The 21353-nt window shown below is 36.9% G+C and overlaps 1 long non-coding RNA gene across 1 annotated transcript; it reads right to left on the minus strand.

The window, feature by feature from the left end:
- Positions 1–12662: 12662 nt before the first annotated feature.
- On the minus strand, positions 12663–20843 carry LOC107312246 (uncharacterized). The gene is made up of 4 exons (XR_004306829.2): positions 20390–20843; positions 17165–17374; positions 16011–16252; positions 12663–13775 (listed from the first exon to the last, which is right to left on the minus strand). It is a non-coding gene; the product is annotated as an uncharacterized LOC107312246 (long non-coding RNA).
- Between the last annotated feature and the right edge of the window lie 510 nt (positions 20844–21353).

The raw sequence follows: 21353 nt of genomic DNA on the forward strand, positions 1-21353 counted from the left end.
CGTTTTAACAATAAAAGTGCTCTTTTATTGTTAAGGAGTCTGGAGTATCTGACATCAGACAGCTAGGGTTAAATGAGATGAATATCTTTTCCTAGTCACTTTAACTGGTGAGTCCCTGCAAATTCACCTTTCCACCTTTTAGCCTGTGCCCAGTAAGCAGTCTGATGAAGCTGATTTCTATGTCTCATCAGTACACAGAAGTGTGTTCCAGAGCTTAGCTGGAAGCTGCTATAAATCTAATGCCTCTACTCATTTTGAAATTTATTATGTTTCAAATTGAAAGCTCTTTCTCTGTCCCCATATGAAAGCTGTTCAGTGGCTCTTATCAGCTGTGATGAGGACACTCCAACAGCCAGGATCCTGTTTCCAAGCACTACCCTTGAAGCAACTAACTTTCTCTTGATTCTGGGTGATGGGGAAGCTTTAAGCATGATAGTTTATTCAGAGAGATTGACTGACAGAGTCTGTGGAATGGAAGCTGTGGATGCATTTAAATGTGTTCTCCACCTGCACACATGCACAGCAGCATCATCCAACTCTGATGCATTTCAAATTGGTTGAAACTATAAATAGTGCTGCTGGCAAAGCTGCAAACGGTAACTTCTGGACTAAACTTCAGCCTTTGCACAGTGAAGTCAGTCAGATCAGTGAACAGTACAGTTTGTTGGGTTTAAGGTATGTCGTTGAGTCCTCTACTTCTCATAACACTGTCAGACTTACGTCTGTTTAATCTCAAGCAGTAACAAGCTAGCAGAGTTTAAATAAAAAATCCCAGTATTAAAAACAAAAGTGATTATCCTGCAATCCCCAAAGGTCCATCCGTTGCCAGCAGTTAACTGTTGATGCGTGAGAATGACCTGGAGGTCAAAGGAGATTTCTTTAGCAAACGAGCTTGGTTTGTGCATGGCTAAGAGATGCGAATCAACATTTTCTACCTCTAGTAGTGAGAAGAGGTGAATCTGGCGAAGGTTTGAAATTAAAAAGAAAGAAAAATGAAGACGACAACAATTTTTTTCTGTGTAGTTTTCGCCATGTGCCTAAAATCAGCACTGTAGGACTTGACTGAATTACACTTATCAGAAAATCATAGAAATTATTCTTCACAAGATAGGTCCCTGAGTTTTACAGCCACAGCTGAAGTTTTCATCCTAAATATGATTTTTCAATTAGAAAAACATGACTAAGCCTCATGTTTTCCAACCAGCTGTCCCAAAATTTCTAATCTTACATCAGCCACTGCCCTGCTGTGTGACTGCAGGCAATTTCTCAACTCATTTATTTTCATTTATGATTATTTGTATTGCTGTATATCTAGGAGCCAGAGCCCTCTGTGCCAGGTGCTGTAAAAAAGAACAGAAGACAATTCCTACTGGACAAAGCTGAGAGTCTAAATACTGCTAAGGGACTGGAATGGACAAAGTCTGACAGCTGAGGAATGAAAGAAATAAGTAACATATTATGTCTTAGCACGGTATGCAATTATCTTTACATAGAATCACAGAATCATTTGAGATGGGACATTTAAAGGCTTACTAGTCCAACTCCTCCATAATCAATAGGGATTACTACAGCTCTATCAGGTGCTCAGAGCCCCATCCAGCCTGACCTTGAATATCTCCATGGGCAGGTCATCCACCACTCCTCTAAACAACTTGTTCCAATGCCTTACCATCCTTATTGTAAAAACTGTCCTTGTACCCAACCCAAATGCCAACAGTGTGTCACTGTTTTCTACCTCCATCCTCCCAGAAAAGTATCTTACAAAAGAGGTTAAAAAAAATAACAAAAAATTAAAAGTAATTTGACAGCTTTGAGAATGTTTGAATCTCTTTCAAAAGGTAAGAGGTATCACATGAGGAAGAGAAAAGGTGCTTAGAGCCCACATGAGTCAGACATATGCAAAACATCTGGGAACTGCCTTGCTGGTGAAGGACTATGGCTGTCCCAGTGATCTGAAGCAGGAAAATAAGAAATGCTACAAGATGAGCAGAGTGATCACTGGGAAGATAGCCAGTCTGTGTGCAAAGATTGCATTTATCAAAGTGTTGGAAGAAGGATAGAGCACAACTCAACATGTGATGTAGTGTGAGCTTCCTTGAGTAGCAGGCATGTGGGTTGGAGGGAGAATTTGTATTTTAGAAACATTATAGTGAAATAGTATTTGAGATGCATCCTGGGTATGAACATCCACAGAGAAATGGCTTAATGATTGCATTTAAATAGTGAACTTAAATGACAGTTATGGCAGCCTGGTGATGCTACTCTTTGACTTGGAAATGTTGTAATCTCTTCAGCGATGGCATTCCATTTTCACTAACACTTAGCAGGATGCGTCCCCTCCTGCATTGTGGCAAATAGCTAATAGAAAATTCAGTATGTAAATAAGTCCCTCAGCTCTCTTTAATCATTTTATAGATCTAGGTGGTGAAAAGCTCAATTTGAAGACTTAATTAAGAAAATTACATAAGAGGGAGAGGACCAAATAAATCCACAACACCTGCAAATATTGTGATTTTTTTTTTTGCATAATAATAAGAAACAAACAAAAAACCCTTGTCTTTACACTTAAACTAAGCCAACTGCTAACTTGACCATCAAGATTTCACGTGATTAGTTTTTATCACTGCCACATCTGTACTCCACCAGGATTTAATTCAAAATGTGAATCTTTTCTAAATCACAGCACTTAAACTTCTAATCTTGTTTGTTTGTTTTGATTAAACAAAGATGTTCTGCTCTCTCTCTCTCTTTTTTTTTTTTTTTTTTTTTTTTTGGAGAAGTGATGTCACCTAATTGACTGCATGTTGGTTTAGCCTTTAAAGCCATAAAATGTGATTCTATTCTTTGTAGCTTTTAAGCTTGATTAAAGCAAGCTCCTCAAGTCGTTCTGTAATAGCAGGGCTCCCCAGAAATAGGGAGAGATTCTCAAGTGATTTAATGTTTAGAAAATGAAGAAACATCTCCACCCTCTCATGTAACCACAGGAAACAAAGTATTAAAGTTGGGGAGGGGGAAAGGAGTGGGAGAAAGAAAAGTTTGTTCTCTGTCTTTCCCCTAAAATATGAACCACAAAGAATTGTTTTCCTTTCATGTGAAAGGGTTTTCAACGTTTCATTTCCTTAGCTTTCTATATAGTATGAGCAAAACTCTTAAATCACTAGTTAGCGGTTTCGATCTAAATCTCATCATCTAATTATTTTTACAACGCATTCTTGGAAGGGTAGGAATGGTTCTGCCAGAAGATGTTTCACAATAATTAGAAGCCCCAATGGGTCTCTTAAGAATGTTTAAAGGGTTCCATATGCAGACTGCTATGGGGACCCATACTGTACACAGCTCTTCGTTTGAAGCAATAAGTCTTGACAGCCCTTGTTTTATTTTATTATAGCAAACAAAATCCATGCCAGCCAATCAGGTTACTGGATGCTTTGCCATTCTACACTGGGAAAAATAGCAATAGAGATCAGTCAGCTACAAAAACGCTGTCATATTCATGGCAGTATGGGCTGCTTGAAAGGTGTATGTTTCAAAGGCTTTGTTGTGACATGGAGATGATACAAGAAGGTGAATTTTAGCAAATTAACTTGCTTCAAAGCTGACACAGAGTTTTTAGTTTCCTTTTTTGTAATGAATGTACAGAAATGGTTTTTTGAAGTTAAAATGTATACACCAGAATATGGCTTGATAATGCATATGCAAATGGCCAATAAAAGCAGAACAGCCTTCCTGCCACTGTGTGCGTTAGCCAACAAATAACTCCTGTATACTTTTGGATGAGCATTCCTCGCTTGTGTAGTCTCTTTGTATACAGTAAGAGGTGCCTGGAGAAAGTGGGCCAGACAAGGAGAGCTATACATCACACTTTATGGATTTCTTTGTCCATATTACTTATATGTTAAGCTATGTGTAGCTACTTCAAAGACAGAAAGCTAGAGCTCTTCCACAATGAAGTACTGATTCGTAACAAGCACGTAAGCAAAAATAGGTGATTGAGACAGACAAGGAAAAAGAACACTCTCCATTCAAACAATCATTACTACAAAGGCTTAGCAAGAGAGCAGAATATTCCAAGAGCATCCTCTTCCTTCTGAGTCTCACATAGTGCTATGACTTTTCAGCTAGCTTTTGGGAAAACTTAACTGAAATTAACTCTTGGTCCCTGAAAGTAGCAGTTTTTTGGTTTTTTTTTTTTCTGTATATAACTAAAGATGTATGTTTTCATAAAAGAGTTTTTTTTGCGTATGTTAAATATTTGTGGCTATATTAGGCATGCTAAAATGTATGCATGCAATCACATATGCCTACGGTTTCAAACCTAGTTCACAATGTCTTTGTGTCAGCATACAGACACATTTCCTACATCAACTGTAAAGTAGTTGGCTTCATCTCTACTTTTATTGTAAGTGAATGCTTTGGCACAACCTCCCATTGAGCCATTATGGTACTAAATAGATACCTATGTTTCATTCTGTGCAACTGGTGTAGAGTAGTCCAGGATTTAAATATTACAAGAAGCGAATTACTTCAGTAACGTTTTTTGTTTGGAAGGTGAATTGAAATCTGTATTTCTTTCCAAGATATTTATGATTTTCTTGTGAGAACATGTTTTGCAGTACTACAACAACCACTGTAATTTTATGTAAGTTGATAATATTAGACATTGTTGAGAATTTGCATTAATTCTCTGATTCACTGCTTCTCTTACAGTTTTGAAATGAACAATCTGAGTGCTTGATCTCTTTGTGAAGTGGGTAGGAGATATTTACTGTCTCTTTTATAAGAATTGCAATTGCTGTTCCCCCACCAGACACAGAACATAGTATAAATCTGATATAGATCATGAGTTTGTTGTTATTTTTTTTTTTTAAATTCCCTGCAGGTACAAGGCAGCATGGAATATTTAAACTAGCTCTGATTACTCCATGAAATTTTCACAAACACAATATTAAGTGTTATCTGAAAACTTTTCTTACTCTTTTTTTGCCTTGTGTTTCTGCATTTTTCACAGTTGGAGTAGAGAAACAAGCTTACTCAGAAATAAAAACTACGAACTCAAATGGAATAAAACTCTCTGGAGATGTCCATCTCACTTTGGTGTCTGTAGAAGATATCCAGAGCAAATAGCCTTCAAAAGTTGGTAACCCATGAAGGTGCCTGAAATTAGGCCTAAAAAATTTAATTCTAATTTTATTAAAGTACAGAAAAATCAGTGCTTTTCTTTCTGCTACCTCTTCTTCATGCCCACTGCAAACTGCAAAACATTCTCTAGTGTGCTATGAATCAATTAGATATTGAGTGCAAAAGACAGTAATAAGTAATCTTAAAATCTCAAGAGGGATAAAAACCATTGTCCACAGTAATAGTGTGAAGTTTTAGAGGAGACAACATCCAGGTGATTCTGAAGAATGAACTGTGTCCTGTGCCAGAGAAGACTGCACGCACTCTTCAGTTTTGTTCTTCTATAATCAGCTTAATCAGCTCATGAGCAGTTATTAAAAAAATAATATTTATATCCATCTATTCTATTAAAAACTTTTTCCTTCCATCTTATTCCAAAACCCTACGTTTATATTCTTAGACTCAAGAATTCCTCGGGAGAGGGCTAGTGATCACAGGTCCAAAGTGCTCAAGGTGGAATTGACAGAATCACTAAAGAGGTTGCATCACCTCACGATTCTTAACTGCTGCATGTGGTCTCTTTAGTCCTTTTCTCCTTTTTTCCCTCCTAAGATAAGACACTCTTCCTCCTCACTGTCAACATTTATTTTCTTCTAATTATTTTCAATTCATCTCTCTATTTATACCCAGTCTATTCCAGGTGCTCCTTAGACACTGCTTCTACTTTTAGAAAGTCTAGTCTATGACGGACTCCTTCTAGCTAAACATCCTAAAATTCCAAGAAAAGTTATATCCCTAAAATATTTGTTGATCTTCAATTTTTATTATTATTACATTTTATTATTTATTATTATTATTATTATTTTTCCCATGTCTTTACTCTTCTTGTTTAAGGACTTGGACTATGCTTTTCTTCTCAGATTTTTCAGAAGTAATCATAGTCTGTTTTGATTTATGTTGTCAATCCATTAGTCAGGACCTTCATTTCAAGGAGAGACCAGCTCCAGAGTCTCACTCAGATGCTCCTGAAACTGAGAACTATTTCAAATCCAGGAATAAATTTATATTCATTCTGAACCTTTGCCTTAGAAGCTCTGTCAGATAATATCCCTGTTTCCAGCTGCTTAATATCCAGCTAACCTGAGTAGTGTCATTTAGTAATGATCCAGGTCTCTTGCCATGTTTTTTCAGTTCTTTCATGTCTCAGGTGATAATTCACATGAAAGTAAAGTTTATTGGGAACCTGCTCTAGAATCTTCCGCAGCATTGTGTGTTCAGTCAACTTCATGATAATGATCATAAAAGAATGATCAGTGGGCTGCAAACCATCACTTGAAGCTGAAACATGAATCAGCAAAGTTTAATCCCTTAGAGTGTGTCTCTCTGGAAATAAACCTGTTGAACTACAGGAATGCAGAATGATTCAGATTGGAATAAGCTTTGGAAAATGGAACCCATACTTAAGCATGTCTAGAGTTCAAACCAGGTCAGCTTTCCCTAACCTCATCCTCACAAGCTATGTGTATCTCCGAGAATGGAGATTCCATAACACATTTATGAAATATGTTGCTAAATTTAACCATCATAGTTGAATTTTTTCTATGAAACCAGAATCTAAATATTGTAACACTGTGTACAATGTCTGTTTTCCTTTCAGCAACAACCTACAAAAAGAAGATAGATATCCACATTTGTCCAACATTTGGAGAGAAGTAAGTTTCCTCTTGAACCTCGCCTTCTTCAGATTAAGTAAGCTAGCTCCCATAGCGTTTCCTCACATGTCAAGTGCTGCAGAGCCCTAACTGTCCTGGAGACTCTCCATTGTGCTTACTTCCGTTTGTCAATGCCTTTTTTGTTTGGAGGACCCAAACTGGACACAGTGTTCCAGCTGTAGCCTCATGAATTTTCAATCAAAGGATATAATCATTTCCTTTGATCTACTAGCCACATTCTTGCTGATATAGACTAGTATGTGGTTGGCCTCTACTGCTGGAAGGGTGCAGAGTTCATTCCTCTGCAGCTGAGAAGGTAAAGATCTCTTTCCTGTAACAGAGCAGGAGTTTTACAGCACACTAACCACTGACGTGATGTTTTGTACCTGGGAGGTCTCTCAAACAGCTGGCTTGCACAGTTAACCAAGGTGTCACACAGAGATCCTGTGAAGTTGTTTGTGGAGTGGAATATTTGCCTTAGAGGTAGGGATAACATGCTGATTTGCTTGTATGTATTTAAAAGAGATAAAAACAAAAACAATCCTCTCCCCCCTGAAAAAAGAATCAAACAATGTTTCAAAATATACTTTGTAATTCTTGAGAGTTTGTTATTATTGTATTAATGACACTTAAGTATTTTAAAATATAGTGTAATTTTAAAATATCAAATAATTTATTTTAGGAAAAAATCATTTATGGTGGCATGCATGATATTTCAGCTCTTTAGACCTTGTTATTCTGGAAATCTACCTGTAATCTGCAATTGCTCATGGAACTAAGCAACCTTCTTGCTTCATTACTGAGCTCTTAACAACCAGTTTAGGATTGCTGCTATCCCTTACATGGAAAGATCCTGTAGTATGATCAACTTTTTTTCTACAGGATTCATAGTCTGATTTAATCCCCCATAGAGCTCTTCTCTGCTACTAGGTAGTTTATATTGGCATTAAAAAACAAACAAACAACATACAAACAAACAAACAAATAAACAAAGAACATGGTCTTGCCAAAGAGAACAAAAGAATTTTTAGATAATTGTGATTGCCAGCCAGTGATAATACTGATTAGAAGAAACAAGATTTTATTTTCTTTAATTATTTCAAAAATGTTTTGATAAATGAGAATACAATTCTCACACTTTATACAGTGGTATGAGTAGTCAGCGGGTTTCCTCAGCTCCTCAGTGGAAACGTTCTCTGATTTTTGGGGGCAGAGAGAAAACAGTACATTAAAAGGTAAAGGGACATTAAACAAGCGTTGTACATCAGCAAAATCAATTAAAAGTAGGGACTGATGATTTTTTCATTCATCATCAAAATCATTTTAATGATTTTTGTTTGGAAGCTAAACTAAGAAATGTAGTAGCTGAAGGGGCTTAAATAGAGTGTCAAAGTGCTATCCATTACAGCAGCGTGAAAACACGATAACCTCATTGCCATACAAAATACTTTATGATTTAGTAGTAATTTTCTCTGTAACCTTTACATCAAAGAGAATGTTGTTTTCAGTGGTGTGCAGTATTTCCAGTAAAGATACTGAAAACCACGTGCTGTTTAATATAAATAAAATTTACATTCAGTTTGGCCATAGCTGAAGGAATATACTCCAGATTGCATAGCTGGAGATAGTCTGAACAGCTCAGAAATTCCAAAACAGTGACATCAACTTCTAGGTGACTATTTAACTATTATCACCTAAACAGGAATGTATGGTCTGAAATTGCAGACCCCAGTGACTGTCATATCCCAGCCCACACTGTGACTGATTCATCAGCTTTCAGTAAAGGCAACAGGATCAAATGATGAAGGCTACCTGCATTTACTAAACACAGTATAAATCTTCATCATTAGCAAAATGCCACTTGGAATGGCTTTTGTAACCAGTTACTTGGCTTCTTGCCTAAAACCCTTGGGTAACTAGTTGCAGATTAGAGGAGGGAACTAAAGACAAATGGTGTCTTGAAAGTAAAAACGTGACCTTTCCCAAACAACATGATACTAAAATGCTAAGTGGGAGATAGCCCTGCAGTGTAACTTGAAAGAAAACCACAAGTTGTGTTTGCTTTTCAGCATCCACAAACTATTATCCTGCAATAACAGAGGGAAAAGTTTTCTCCAGGCAACCCTTCCAGTGGTTGCAAACTGGAAATAACTTCCAACCACTAAATGATGTTTAATTTTTTCTTTTCTTTTTTCTTTTCTTTTTTACTTTCTTTTTCTTTTTTTAATTTTTTTTTTTTTTTTCCATTTCATGCACAGAAGAGCAAATGTATTCCTGAGGATGTGCCACTCTGAATGTTATGTATGCTAAGCAAACTACCTGATGTATGGAAATGTGCCATGAACTGCACAAATGCACTGAAGGGGAAAAATCTCAAAATACATTTCCTTTTCACCAGAGCACAGTTAGTCTCCACACGATTTTTTATTTTTTTTTGTTACTTGTTGTGTTATTGTGGGAAGGTCACCTGTAGCATTTCTGTAGGCCAGCACATTAAAACATAACCTGGGAATGTTGATACTCTAATTTGTCCTTGGGTTTTACTTTCCAGTTTCACCTAACACTGGACCATAAACAGGACAGCCTAAAGAAGAGGAAATCTATTATGATATTAAAATGTTTTTTAAAAGGAAATTTCAATAGTAATGTTTATATCCTTATTTTGTGAACTCTGTTCTATACATTTATATATGTATTTTTTTCCTGAGACTTATGTTTCTAATGAACTGGCAATTATGGATATCAGTTACTTAATCTTTATATGCATTACAGCAAAGGAGGTAACTAGGAATAAACTTCAGATTTGTAAAGGAATGACTCTCTCTACTGATGTGCACCAACAACTGAAGGTCAAAGGCAAAAGGGCAGAAAGGTGCCTGCTATTATCTGACTTAAACTTCCATAAAACATAAGCATTCACATTTCACACACAAAAATTTTGATTTTTTAACAGTATACTTTATTTTTTACTTGAGTGTTTGGTCTTGATTTGAAGGTATTGCAAGCTGGATAAAAGCATCACTTCCCTTACAGAGAAATGCAATAATCTAATTTTAAATGTCTTTCTATCCCTCTTTACATTTCCTCCACCTTACTTGTGTACATATGTAAGTAGGTAAAGGACTGTGTTGTATGTATAACTGATAAAAAGTCATAATTAGTTGATTATATACTTCAAACCGCACTCCCAACAGTAACAGCTAATGTCAGTTTCTGAAGAACCCAGAAAAGGCAATTAAAAAAATGCCCATAATATCTGATCGGAGTTCAGACAGGTTAGCCATGCTTCCTTCAACAACCTCTCCAGATGGAAGATTTGGAAATAGGTAAATATGGGAAAAGGCATGTGGATAAAAGGAGGATACTACTGTGAGTTAGTTCTCACATAAACTGCTTCCTCCATGTCCTGTCCCTGGTACCACAATCCCTGCAAGTGGAATTTCAATCTAAGATGCTGCTTTTCTTCTGTGTAGAAACTGAGATTTCAGCTGAAGTATATTTCCTATTCAAGCTATGTTTCTTAGCCACTGATTTTATACATGTGTTACTTTTTCTTGTTTTTCTTTTTTTCTTTTCTTTCTTTCTTCTTCTTTTTTTTTTTTTTTTTTTTTTTTTTCCTGTTGTCTGTTGCTGGAGCTGTTTATGTGGCTGTAACTTGGAAAATATGTAAAGTGCAACTGCAAATGATTTAAAAATTTTTATTTCATTTTATGCTTCACATAGAAGGTGTATTCTAAATATTTACAATTGTTGATTTTATCTGAGGTAAGATACAACTGCATTTGGAAATAATTTGAAAATAAAGTTACAAATTTATTCATAATTCACTCCTTTTTAGGATGCCATCAAATAGTTTAGTTTATTCTTTTTGTTAACATATTTATTTGCAAATTGTACTAGTCAGAACACACAGATGCTCCTTACAGGAGTAGAAAAGTACCTTACTAACATCTCTTTGATTAATGATGTTTCTTTGTATGTCTCCTGACAAAATGGCCTTATGTTAATGACATTCAACTGAGTGCATACCTTTGAGATGTCTTGGAATATAACATCTGAAATGTATGTTTATTCCTTCCTGTCTTCTCTGTGTTCTTCCTTATGTATGTCTTTTGGGCCATGGCCCCATAATAAGCTACATATGCAGAGACCTATGGATTTGAAGGAGTTCATTGGCTGATTTAGAGATCAATGTGGAGGCGGGGATCCATCCAACAAAGTAACGTTCAAGTTGAGATGTTGAACAGTAAACTGTTGGCAGCAGAGACCAGCTTCATTTTTGTCCTGTACAATACCGAGCATATTATGGGTTGCTTTGTCTTTTTCTCTCCTTATTCAACAAAATTATATATAGAAACCACATGGGCACAGTGGGGTTCCAAATAAGCTTCTTTACTAAATATAGAGAGCATACTTATACATGGTATTGCTCAAACAAGTCTTTAAAATGCTAAATGCCAGGGCACAAAAAGTGCTTGGACTGCTGAGAGAAACTGTATTCACTCCATTCCCACACATTATATCACTACTTAAAAATAATTTTAAAAAATGTAACATTGAAAAAATTGTTAGCACATAAAAATGGGAATTGCTTCTGACTAAATGTAATTAAAAGAAACTGTCACAAAATAGTAAATGAAGATCATTATAGTCAGAAATCACATAGTTTTTCAATATTGCCAAGCCACTAGCTTTAAATAGAATCTGATTTTCATTAATTCTGCTTTCCAGGTGTTTTTTTTTGGTGTTGGTGGTGGCGGTTTTTGTTTTGTTTTGTTTTGTTTTCTTTTGTTTTCTTTTGTTTTCTTTTGTTATTCAGCAGACCTTATAAATCATATGTAACAATAAATGAGACATGCCACAAAATATCCATTTTTAGATGAAATTCCAGGATTTTGCTTAGTTTTATGAGCATTGGATTCAAACTCAGTCTGAATTTGCCAACATTCTAACCATTCATTAGCTCAAGTTATCAACAGACTGGAAGAAAACATCTATTTGAAAACTTATAGATAGACATATGTATTATTATATTCTCTCTCTCTATATATATATGTGTGTATATTCTCATACATTCTCATACATGCATATACCTCTACACAAATATACACATACAAACATTTGCATAACTACTCATATGTGTATATAATTGCATCCTTGCAATAAAAGGATATGAAGTCAACATTATCTGCAAAACTGTAACTCACAAGCAGAAATAAAAGTCTCAATGAAGACTCAGGAATTGAAGTCTTACTTTGCGTAGAGCGTTTAACTTTCAAAAATATAAAAATTCACAGTATATGAAACCTAATATCTGTTTTTAAGAACAAGACGTTCAAAACATAACATACTTTCTGTTAATTATATTATATTATGCTAATAATAATTTAATAATAAATATTTTGAGTCATACTTTGGAGTCCTTATTAATTTCTTCCTAGTCATATGGACAATTAGAGAACTTTTGAAGGTTGTAGTCTCTATAAAAAAATAAGCCTCTCTGTCTTCTGAAAAGTAGATCCACTGATTTTTAAGGTGAGATTTCGGAATATTAAAAGTTATAGATGCAACTCGGGCAGCATAAGTCAGATATACTTCCCTTGTGTATTTGAATCAGTCATTCCAAAAGCGTTTAAGTCAGCTTAACAGCTCTACATCCAAGTGGAAGGCAAGTGACAAGTGGTGTCCCCCAGGTGTCTGTCTTGGAATCGATGCTCTTTAACATGATTTTCAGTGATGCAGACAGTGGGACTGAGTGTACCCTTAGCAAGTTTTCTGTTGGCACCAATTTGAGTAATTAAATGATGACACTGAGATGAGTGATGAAGTTGATGAATGAAAAGAAGGAAGGGATGCCATCCAAAGGAACCTCAAGAGGCTTGAAAGTGGGCCCATGAGAAAATAACTTGACAAGACCAAATGCACTTGAGCTGCAGTGTGCTCTTGCAGCCCAGAAGGCCAACAGTATGCCAGGCTGCATCAAAAGAGGGGCAAGCAGAAGGGAAAGGGAAGGAATTGTTCTCCTCTAATCTGCCCTTGTGAAGCTCCATCTGGAGTACTGTGTCCAGTCCTGGGGCCTCCAGCACAGGAAAGATGTGAAGCCATTGGAGCAGATCCAGAGGAGGACCATGAAGAAGACAAGGGGCTGGAGCTTCTCACTTATGAAGAAAGATTGAAGAAGGTGGGCTTGCTTAGCCTGGAGAGAAGAAGGCCTCTCTGCAGCCTTCCAGTACTTAAAGGGAGCATAAAGTCAGGAGGGAGGCTGACTTTTTACACAGATAGCGATAGGACAAGGGGAATGGTTTTAATCTAAAGAACCTGTACACTGTCAAATGAAGTTTTGTCTTCTTAAATTGTTCTGTAATATCAGTTAGGACACTAAGGAAGCAGAAGATTCTGTTTCATTTTTATCCAAAATAAAATTATATTTATCATATTAAGCACGAGAATTCTCTATTGTATTTTGGATCCTGGATGAATGGATTTGTTGCATATACAAACACTTCTTTGAAGAGTTCAGTCACAACACATTGTGCCCATTCTTTCCCACAGCCAAAATTTACCATCCATTTTCTACTTTGACTGTTGTCCATGTTTTAGCCCAATATTTACCTTTGTAGTCTGTTAGCAGTCTCCATTATTAGACTGTGGATCTTTCTTGCATAGACTGGACATTTATGTTGAGTGGCAGTGATCTTACCCAGTGCATTAATTAAATGATTATCCTTGTTGGCATTATTTACCACAACCTGAAGTTATTTTCTGGATGGGTTGGACTCACATCTTGGGTGAGACCAAATTCTGCTTTTTATTTTACCAGTTAAAATCTGGAACACTTCCGCTGAGGATTTCATGGCTGTGTTCATGTGATGTAGTCTGGACTATCATCTGTTCATTCTCTCAGTGCCATGTAGTCATAAGAATGATAGATTCTCTTTACGTACCCTGAAATATTAGCAGAATCAAACAGACTCTGTAAAGCATTTTGACAAATCGGCAGATTTCCATAAAATATTTTTCCTTGGAATTTTTATGACTAGCTTACCCGTAGTCTTTTTCACTCATGCAAGAAAAATGCCAAAAAACTACATAAATATTTAGCCTGATTTATGATTGTTTTCTGAGCTTGAGAAAGACTATGAAACAGCTAAGAAGAGCAGAGAAATCATAGCCCAGAGAGCATGTGGCAAGGCATCAATTGCTGTTCCTTATTAATCCCTAAAGTACATCTCAGCAAAATTAAATAAATTGGTTAAGCCTGTTAACCAGGCCTTACCATTGTCCCAAAAAATGAATGACTTGAACTGCCTCAGAATCAACTGAAATGCAGATCATCACATTACTGAATTTGGAAAGATATCATTAACCTCTGCAATTGTTCAATGTGCTTTCATTTCAGCAGCAATCTATACTAATTCCGTGCAAAAGATATGAAAATAGAAAGGTTTTCCTCACAAAATTTCCATCCATTTTTACAACCCAAAGTGTTTGGAATTATTTGAACAAAGATCAGAAAAGCATCCAAGCTTTCTGATGTTTCTCTTTAAATTACATGGGGTGCTGGGGACACATTAAAGGATTTCAAATGGTAGGAAATGTACTATATCAGTTTTTGAGTCCATAAGTGTTTTTCTGTTCTTGCCAACTATACTTGTGAGACTCAAGGGCACAAACAGACAGCCAAAGAGCATTCGTAATGGATTTTTTCACATAAAATATCAACTAGTTCTGCTGCCCTTGCTTATGTATTTTTCCCTCAAAATATGCCGTAGTGATCACTTCTTAAGTAAAAGAGAGAAAAAAAAAATGTTTAAGTACTAAGATGTGAGTTTATTTTTAATAATCCCTCATGTTCATTGTGTTAGGTATCCAATGGCCTTTTAAGAGTTTGGCAGGCAGCCTACAAGTATAACACTAATACTATGGCTCTTTGTGTTACCAGTAAAGCCTTCTTTTGAGGAATTTTAAAAGATATTGGTAACACAAGCCATTTCAGCAAGAAGCAGGTAGCTAACAACATACAGGAATTGCTATTAATTTGCTCACTCAGCAGCACATAATAGAGGGAATTTTCAGCTTTGCATGGAAGAAAGCTGGTGCCTCTTTCTTTCTATGATTTGGGAGAACTCCATCTCAAACATAATAAATTTCACAACAAATTTTTCTCAGTCCAAAACTGAGCAATTCAATTAATTTTGAGGAGCTGTGTCTCTGTTGGTTTCAAAAAACTAATTTCTTCAGATTTATGTAAACGTTTTTTGCAAACAAGTGGAATGACTAATGTTTCAGCTATTAACTTTTTTAACAATTAAGAAAAGAACAGAAGATGCATAGTCAGGATTTTTTCAGTAAGACAAAGTAGTTCAAATGTTTCGCATGAAAGATGATCTACAAATAATGACACACTAACTAATCTATTCACTATAATACCAAATGCTCATCAGAATATTTTGCTCTTAAAGTCAAGCCAATTTATCTGCCTCCATCTATTAATTCCCTGAGCTACAGCTCATTCATGTTGGCTTGGAGTAATGTAACATGGGAAAGAGAGGTATAGCTAATCAATTTTAAATAGTGAGTCTCCCCTCTCAAAAGTCTTTTCTAGCTAATTTGTTTGTGAAAAACTTCTAGAGATAGTGTGGCTAAAGACAATTCTTGACCAGATGCTATCACTAAAAGCCAAAAAAAAACTCATGGTTGTTTTGTATATAAAATAAACAGACACGAGCAGGATGAATTATACAACAGGGAAGAATCCCAGAATCTCAGAATGGTTGTAGATGGAAGGGACTTTTAGAGGTTATCTGGCCCAGTCCCTGCTCCAGCAGGGACAACCAGAGCAGGGCACCCAGCACTATGTTCAGGTGGCTGCTGGAAAACTCCAGGGAGACCCCACAGTCCTTGGGGCAGCTTGTGCCAGTGTTGAATCACCCACACAGCCCAGAAGTGCTGCTGGTGTTCAGATTAAACCTCATGCCTCTCCATGTATAACAAATGCTCCAGTAATCTAGTCATTACCATGGTCCTACACAGACTCTCCAGTAAGCCCAGTTCTCTCCTTTATTGGGGGGGGGCAGAACTGAATACAAGACTACAAGTGCAGCATCAATACTAAGCAGAGGGGAAGGATCACCTCCCTCAACCTGTTGACATTACTTTGCAGCTCAGGATACCACTGACCTGTTTTAATGGCAAGGACGGGTGACTGGGTTATGTCCACCAGGAATCTCTAGATTCTTTTCAGCCAAGGTTCTTTCCAACTGAGTGTCTCCAGCATTTTCTGGTACCTGAGGATTTTCTTCTCTGGGTGCAGGACTATGCGTTTCTTTCTGAACATCATGAGGTTCCTATGAGCCCGTTTCTCCAGTCTGTTCCCATCATACTGGATGGCAGCATGGCACTTCTTCCCAGTTTTGTGTTTCCTGAAAATTGCAAATTCTAAACATAGAACAGGTACTGTATTTTGATATAATAATGCAGTCTAATGCATTGTCTTGTTTTTATTCTCAGGTGGATTTTGTGAAACATTTTATATGGAAAATAACATGGTTGTAAAAATGCACAACATAGCCTTCTCTTTGATATTAGTATTATTCATACTGCAACTTACTAAAAAGAGGAGTTGTATGGCAAAAAGCATAAGGCTGGAGAAAGCTGAAATGTAAGAGGTCTGCCTACGGATGTGGGGACAGATGGACCAAAGCTCAGTTTATCTGCTCTTTGTCAGTCACCTGCAGACAGAGGAGATCACATGTGACCACAACTGGACCTACTTTAGGGCTTTCTTATAGCAAGGATCTGTTTATTCAGGACAAGGTGCAAAAGGAAGACATTAATGGTCCAGTGATGAAATGTGCAGTCATGTTTGGGAGCTGAAACACACCATTGACATGCCTAAGTGCTGTTAACTACCAGAATTAATGTTCATCATTGCTTGGCGTAGCTCTCTAGTTTCACACAAGCTACTGAGTGCTTATGAAGCAATATGTTCTGTCAGTGTACTTCTTTATTTGATTTAAAATAATAGCCATGATGTGAGAAGTCTGGAGTTTTAATGCCAGTCCTCTGGGTTAGATACAACCCTGCAAAATTCCAATTCAGTGGGTTTTTGTGTGTTGTTTTTTTTTATTATTATTATTAAGATATTTTTTTAAAAAAGATTTTTATTGAATTTACAGGGCTCAAGACTGCTCAACCTAAAGAAAACCAGATCCTATGACTTTATGGCCTTCTTTCTTGTTTATTTTTAGGGAAGTTGGGTGAACCTGTGCATGCTCAGCATTTCAAAAGGCAGCTCTTTGCTGCATTATGTTAGTAATTGCTGTGAACCCTACCAGAAGGGTTGAACAAATCACTGCAAGGAAACTGCATCTCCTGCTCCAGCCATAATCACCAGCGTGCTGTTTCTGGATTCATGACGCTATACAAACTTCCTCTGCTTCTTACAGTTTAAATTTCTGGATCACATAGTAGGGAAGCTGCTTCTCTCCATCTGCCTCCAGTAGCCAGAAAGGTACTAGAATCTGAATGTCCCAAATTTATTCCTATACAAAGAGAGGCAAGTCAATAGTAATATGGAGAGTAGGACCCTTTTTGGATTAAAGGAAAAAATAATATTCTTCACAGTTGAATTATTCAGTATTTTTCTTTGTCTCCTATTTAGCCTGCACTATTACACAACAAGTGGAAATGGTAGGGAAATTAGAACAAAACAATTCCAAATCTTTGTGTTTTGTTGTTGTTGTTTGTCTGGTTTTGCAATTTTTACCATGTACATGAATAAATGTACATTACCATGTACATTAATTATGTCAGTAAACCAGGGAAATCAGCTACTACTTGTTCAGCTCAGGAACATTGTTCTCTTTATGGTACAGCTTCAAACAGAGCAGTAAGCACTGTAAGACACCATCATATGTGAGGAGCTGGGGCTTTAGGAAGTACATCTGGGTTTAAGAACCTCCTGGGTAAATCCAGGACTATTTTTAAAAGCCAGAGAATGCTTCTTTCTATTTAAACACAAAACAAAACAAGAACATCAACAATAAAATCTGTTGTAAAAGATAACAAATATGATTACAGCTTGTGATAGGCTTCATCCTGCTAGAGTGCATGAACTGGGCTTCAGACATATTTATGGGATTAAGCCCTTTGAGGGACTTTGGTATCACGCAGCTGAGTTTCTGGATCACATTAAGGCCTGGGTAGATCTGGGCATGCACACAGTGCAGAACTGCAGGTGCTTAGGGAACATCCAGGTCCAAATGTGGTGTGCCTGATGAGTTCAGATGCTTTCACAATTACTCAGTTGTTGGGTGGAGATGGAAATGGGAGGAGGGGAGAAGCTGAATTGCAGATTAGGATTTAGACATCTGAGGAATATGTAAAATTCTATTTCAGATGAATACTTTTCTCCTTTTGTTAAGTCTTTCAAATGCAAATTTTAGAGTAGACAAGATGGCACAAATTCTACTTACATGGATGGAAAATATTTTGATTTATGCTGATGCAAGTAGTAGAAGTTATTCCAATAACACGAAAAATGAGTGATTCAACACTTTCCCAATGAATAAATTATTCTCTCCTCCTCCATGGAAGGGTTAAGAATAAGCTGAGTAGATACCAAGTTTTGGGACTAAAACTCTTTGTTTGAGAAAGCAAATAAATCAATGAACATCAGAGAATAATGAGAACCAGATATCCCTAAGTTAATTTCTGGGATATATCATGGTTTTGGCTAAAGTCTGGTATAAAATATTCATGATGCAAAAATTCTATCACCCATGGTAAAATGTATTTTGTGAACAAAGAAAAGGAAAAATCCTATGCTGTATATGGGGCCAATTTTTTTTTTTTTTCTGTTACAATGCTGTCAATCTGGAATGTTTCACTTACATTCATATATATATACATGTATATATATACACCTATATATATACAGACAATCATGAACATCTTTGATACTGTTGCAATGCTGTACTGTTTCCCAGAAGGTAGTAAAAATCAATGCCTTGTAATAAAAGCAATCATTTATTTTGCTATTCATCTGACTAGATTCCCAAATTAAATGCAAATCTAATGGAAGCCTTTTTGTCTTGTCTAGGTGCAGTAAGCCAGGTACAGACTAAGGACTGTGGAGAGGTTTGGAGAGCCACTAACCAAAACTTCTTGCACTGTAACCTAGACTAGATATTTAACAGAGAGATAAGAGGCTACTGCGTGTAGCCTTGGAGCTAGCTGAGATGTGGAAGTAAGAAGACACTTACTTACACATTTTGGACACTTCATTCAGAAACTTTTGCCACTCCTTAGAAAAGTAGGACATGAATATTAATTTTTAGATTCTTGATTGTTACTGGTGGAGATGTGGTTCCAGGCAGATGAGAGGTTCCCCACATCTGTCAGTTCAGGCAGTCTTGAGCTAATTGCCTAGGTGGTGAGCTAGCTCCTCGCTGGATTACACAGGGCTGCTTCAGCACAACCCTGTACCTATGCTGCTCTGCTTATTTTATCTCACTGTCCTGAAGCAGAGCCAAACTGTGGCATTTCAGTATTTAAAGGAGGTCTATAAATAAGATGGAGACCAGCTTTTTACATGATCTAATAGTGATAAGACATTAAACTAAAAGAAGGGAGATTTAGATTAGATGTTAGGAGGTAATTCCTTACTCAGAGAATGTTGAGGTAGTGGCACAGGCTGCCCAGAGAAGTTGTGAATACCCCATCCATGAAGGTATCCAAGGGCAGGCTGGATGAGGCCCTGGGCAGCTTGATATGCTGAGTGGCAACTAGCCTACGGCAGGGGAGTTGCAACTAGATGATCTTTAAGATCCCTTCCAACCTAAACCATTCTCAGATTCTCTGATTCTATCAACTAAGGGATCAAATCAACAGATTTATTTTACATTTAGAAGATAATGGATTTTAACAACAACAAAAAAATCTCTATCTGAAATGGCAGTGCAAGTAAGAGAAGGAGGAATTAAAGATGGGAAGAACAGCCATCACCATGGCCCTACCACCATAGTGGGTCCAGAACTGGACACAGACTCCAGGTCTGGCCTCACCAGAGCTGAGTAGAGGGGAAAGATCCCCTCTCTTGACCTATTGGCAATACTTTTTTGCCTAGTGCTGTGAAGAGTACCACTGGCCGCCTAAATGACCAGAGCACATTGCTATTAACTGTTCAACGTGTCTTCCACCAGGATCCTCAAGTCTTTTTCTGCTGAGCTGCTTTCCAGTGTGAAAGGCTGAGTAAACTGTGTCTGTTCAGCCTGGAGGAAAGAAGATTGAGGTGGGATCTAATTAATTTTTATCAATATCTGAAGTAGGAGGCAAACGAATGAGGCCAGGCTCTTCTCAGTGGTGTGCAGTGATAGGACAAGAAGCAATGGCATAAAACTTGAACGTAAGAAGTTCCAAACACACACATGGAAAAACTTCTTTACAGTAAGGGTGACAGAGCACTGGAACAGGTTGCTCAGAAAGGCTATGGAGTCTCCTCTGGAGATATTCAAGACCCATGTGGATGGCCATCTGTGAGATTTATTACAGCGTACCTTCTTCAGGGAGGTTGAACTTGATGATCTCTTGAAGTCCCTTCTGCAATTCTTCAATTCTGTGATTCTATGACATCACAGTGCATGGGTTTGCTCCTTCCTGTGTGCAGGATTTTGTTCTTGATGAACTTCATGAGATTCTTGACAGCCAGTTTCACCTGTATGTCAAAGTCCTCTGGATGGCTGCACAGCCTTCAAATGAGTCAGCTTCTCCTCCTAGTTTCATGTCATCTGCAAACTTAACTGGGGCCACATTTTACCCCATTGTTTAGATCATTCATATATGTGGTTTATTCAATGCATGCTGCTGCCTCCTAAATGTTAGCATTAATGAATCATTCACTGACAGAATAGGTGGGAAAAAAATCTCTTACACAATTGCTCATAGTGTTTGCAATTCAAGCAAGCAAGTTAAAAATTTTCAGTAAAATACCATTCATTAAAAAAAAAAAAAAAAAAAAAAAAAGAAAGAAAGAAAAAAAAGACAGTTTTTTTGTGGTAATTTTGAACAGAACTGCTAGAAAGGGTGGGAAACTAGATGTACGAGATTATAGTCTGTCTGACCTAGAACTACATAAAATTGGGTAGCATTCAGTTATGTCTAATGTCATGACTTCTGTTTGTTTTAGCTAATTTGCCTTCTGGGAAAAAAAAATAAAAATGTTTTCTAATACATTCCAGAGTCTTTGCAGTGTTAAAGTTCATTTTACTGATCTTAGAATAAAACTTTAAATATATGACTATACGAGCCACCTTATAAACCTCCCTGGAAATCTCTCTCAGATTCTACTGAAATGAAAAAGCACACTGTCTTACTTACATACATCTTGGAACATCAGGTACATTTCCTTGGTCCATCTGTGAGACTAAGGTCCAGTTCACACAGACATCCTCAGGCTGTTTAATGACTTGCTTAACGAGTAATCAAGCTGAAATCAGAATCACGAATACAGGCTGAGAGCCA

Source organism: Coturnix japonica, chromosome 3 (genome assembly GCF_054131305.1).
Source record: "Coturnix japonica strain WE chromosome 3, WE-NBRP24, whole genome shotgun sequence".
NCBI lineage: Eukaryota > Metazoa > Chordata > Aves > Galliformes > Phasianidae > Coturnix > Coturnix japonica.